Below are 2930 nucleotides of genomic sequence, written 5' to 3'. Positions count from 1 at the left end.
AAAAAAGTGGGACAGTGATTGTTTACCTTAAAAAACTACTAATTCTCTCCTTGTCGCCACTGTTTGCAACTAAAAATCACTAATTCTGTCCTTTTGCTAAGATTGAAAAAACTACTCTCTTTTTTATAAATAATAGAACTACCACGACACACATGACACAGACTATTGTATTGCATAGTAAAATTATTATTCCCACTATTCTCTCTATTTTTTTTCACTCTGTCAGTGTACGTGTACTGAAACATCCATTCCCTTTGTTTCTTCCACTCCACCACCACACCAATTTTTCAACTTACACTATTCACAACATCCAAACTACAATCCACTTTTGCATTATTGAAATGACTTCAAAATCCTCTATACCCGTGGCTCCAAAAAATGCCCCAGGAAATAAGAGTGATATAGCATGGAAGCATTGTAATTATGTTGTTGGGAATACTAGAAAGTTGCAATGCAAATACTGTTAGAAGGTAGTAAGAGGGGGAGTTTATCGATTGAAGCATCACTTGGCTGGTACTCAAAAGGATGTTGGTGCTTCCAAGGATGTTACTGATGAAGTGAAGAAAGCGATGTGGGAAATTTTTGTTGGTTTGCATCAAAATTTAAACAAGAAATCAAGGTTGAATATGGAGGAGGAAACAATATAAGCTAGTGAGAAAAGAAAAAATAGTGAAGCTTCAAGTCCTACAAATATTTTTAAGAAGAGAGTAGTTGGTACACAAACTACCAACAACAACATATTTAAGAAAGGTATGAGAAAAATTCTTCTATAACAATGTTATACCTTTCAATGTGGCAAAAAGTGAAGAATTCATTGCTATGCTTGATTTGGTTTCAAGACATGGTCTTGGATTTAAGCCTCCATCTTATCATGAGATCAAAGTTAAATATTTAAAGGAGGAAGTTCAAAATACATTCCTTGCTTTACAAGCATATAGGGATGAATGGAAAAAAATAGGGTGTACTATTATGATCGATGGCTGGACTGATAAGAAAAGAAGGACAATAATAAACTTCTTGGTGAACAACCCAAAGGGAACTGTGTTTTTGAAGTCCATAGATGCCTCTGCAATATCTAAAACAGCTGAGAAAGAGGTGGGAGAAGAAAATGTCATTCAAGTTGTCACCGATAATGCTGCAAACTATAAAGTTGCTGGCCACTTGTTGATGACAAAGAGAAAAAGGCTACTTTGGACATCATGTGCTGCACATTTTGTCGACTTAATGTTGGAAGATTATGAAAAGAAGATCCCCAATCATGAGGAGACTATTCCAAAAGGTAAAAAATTACTACCTTTATTTATTCAAGATCTTCTCTAATTTGTCTATTACAACATTTCACAAAAGGAAGGGATTTGGTGAGGTCGGTGTTACCCGACGTTAAGATGCCTACATGAGAATAAATGAGCTTTGTTTAGAATGTTTACTAGCAATGAATGGAAGTCTAGCAAGTTTGCTAAAACCAATGATGGTAAAATAGTTGAAGATGTTGTTTTAGATAAGGAATTTTGGAAGAATATAATAACTTGTTTGAAGGGTACATTGCCTCTAATTGAAGTGCTTCAATTGGTTGATTCGGATCAAAAGCCAGCCATGAGATTCATTTATGAAGCAATGGATCAAGCAAAGGAGAATATTCAAAAGGCTTTCAATGCTGTCAAAAAAAGGTATTAGTCATATCTCTATAATAAATTAATGTTAGAAAGGCAATGTACCCTTCAAGTGCTTCAATGAGCTTAATTGGAGTTCCTTTGAGATGGTAAGTTAATGTTAGAATATATCTCTATAATAAATTACTAGTAGTTTTCGCTTATCATATTTGTCTTTGCATTTGTTTAGGTTCATACAAAGAGAAGAAATAGGCTAAAGCAAAACACAATGAATGATGTTGTTTTTGTTATGACCAATTCAAAATTAGCCAAGAAGAAACAAACAAGAAAACCAACTCGAACTAACATTGATGATTGTTCATCCAATGAAGAGTGGATTATGGAAGATGAGCATTAAAAACATTGGATTTGGATGAGAACTTGATTCCAGTTGAAGTTGAGGAAGATGAAACTTTACATAATCAAGACTTAGATATGGCTAATTTGAGTGACGAAGGAGATAGGAATGATGAAGCTAAAGATTGTGAATTTAACTTAGAAGACTATTTGATTTAGAAGAATCATTCTTTTGTTACTCCTATAAACGTAGGATATTGATTTGCACTTAGTGAAGTACTCTTTTATTTCATATATTATGAAATTTACTTATGAATTTTGAGTGACAATAAAATTTGTAGGATCTTACGACCCGTGTTACGATCTTTCGATTTACGATCCTTTCCGATCTTGAGTAGGATCTCGATTTTGACTACCATGTGAGTTGTCAATTCATCATTAAGCATAAATCAAACCACAAACTATTGAATGAAAGCATAGATAAATATCTAAGAAATTGAAGTACATAGAATTAGAATTGATTAAATCAAACCTGAACACGAGAGAGTTCAACTACTCACAAAATATTGCAATACAACTTCAACAACATGTAGACATAGATTTTACAATAGGAGCATCTCTCTCTAGCCTCACAAACCTATTCCTACTATACTATTCCATTTATAACTTTCCACTCAATGCTTCTAATGAGGACTTAAGGTCTTTATTTATGAAATTTTTTGGGTAATGCTCAACCCAACTTTTAGTGCTCAGCCAGGAAGGTTTCCTTCTCTGGAGGTTTTTCGTCTATCTTTGCCGCCTCTATGGCTCAATACCACCTTCATATGGCTCAACCATGCACCGCCTTAAGTGTTAAGCACCATTTTCTTGTAGCTTAGCCATGCATTGCCTTAAGTGCTAAGCACCATTTTGTTTGGCTCAATCATGCAACACCTTAAGTGTTGAGCACCACTTTGTTGTGACTCAACTCAAAAACTCACTTTT

At 34.3% G+C, this 2930-nt stretch overlaps 1 pseudogene; it reads left to right on the top strand.

Annotated features, from left to right (window-relative positions):
• Window positions 1-341: 341 nt before the first annotated feature.
• Window positions 342-1674, top strand: LOC114182481 (annotated as a pseudogene).
• The last annotated feature ends 1256 nt before the right edge of the window (window positions 1675-2930 follow it).

This window comes from Vigna unguiculata, chromosome 1 (assembly GCF_004118075.2).
Source record: "Vigna unguiculata cultivar IT97K-499-35 chromosome 1, ASM411807v1, whole genome shotgun sequence".
Classification (NCBI taxonomy): Eukaryota; Viridiplantae; Streptophyta; class Magnoliopsida; order Fabales; family Fabaceae; genus Vigna; species Vigna unguiculata.
This window is presented reverse-complemented; position numbering and strand designations above follow the sequence as displayed.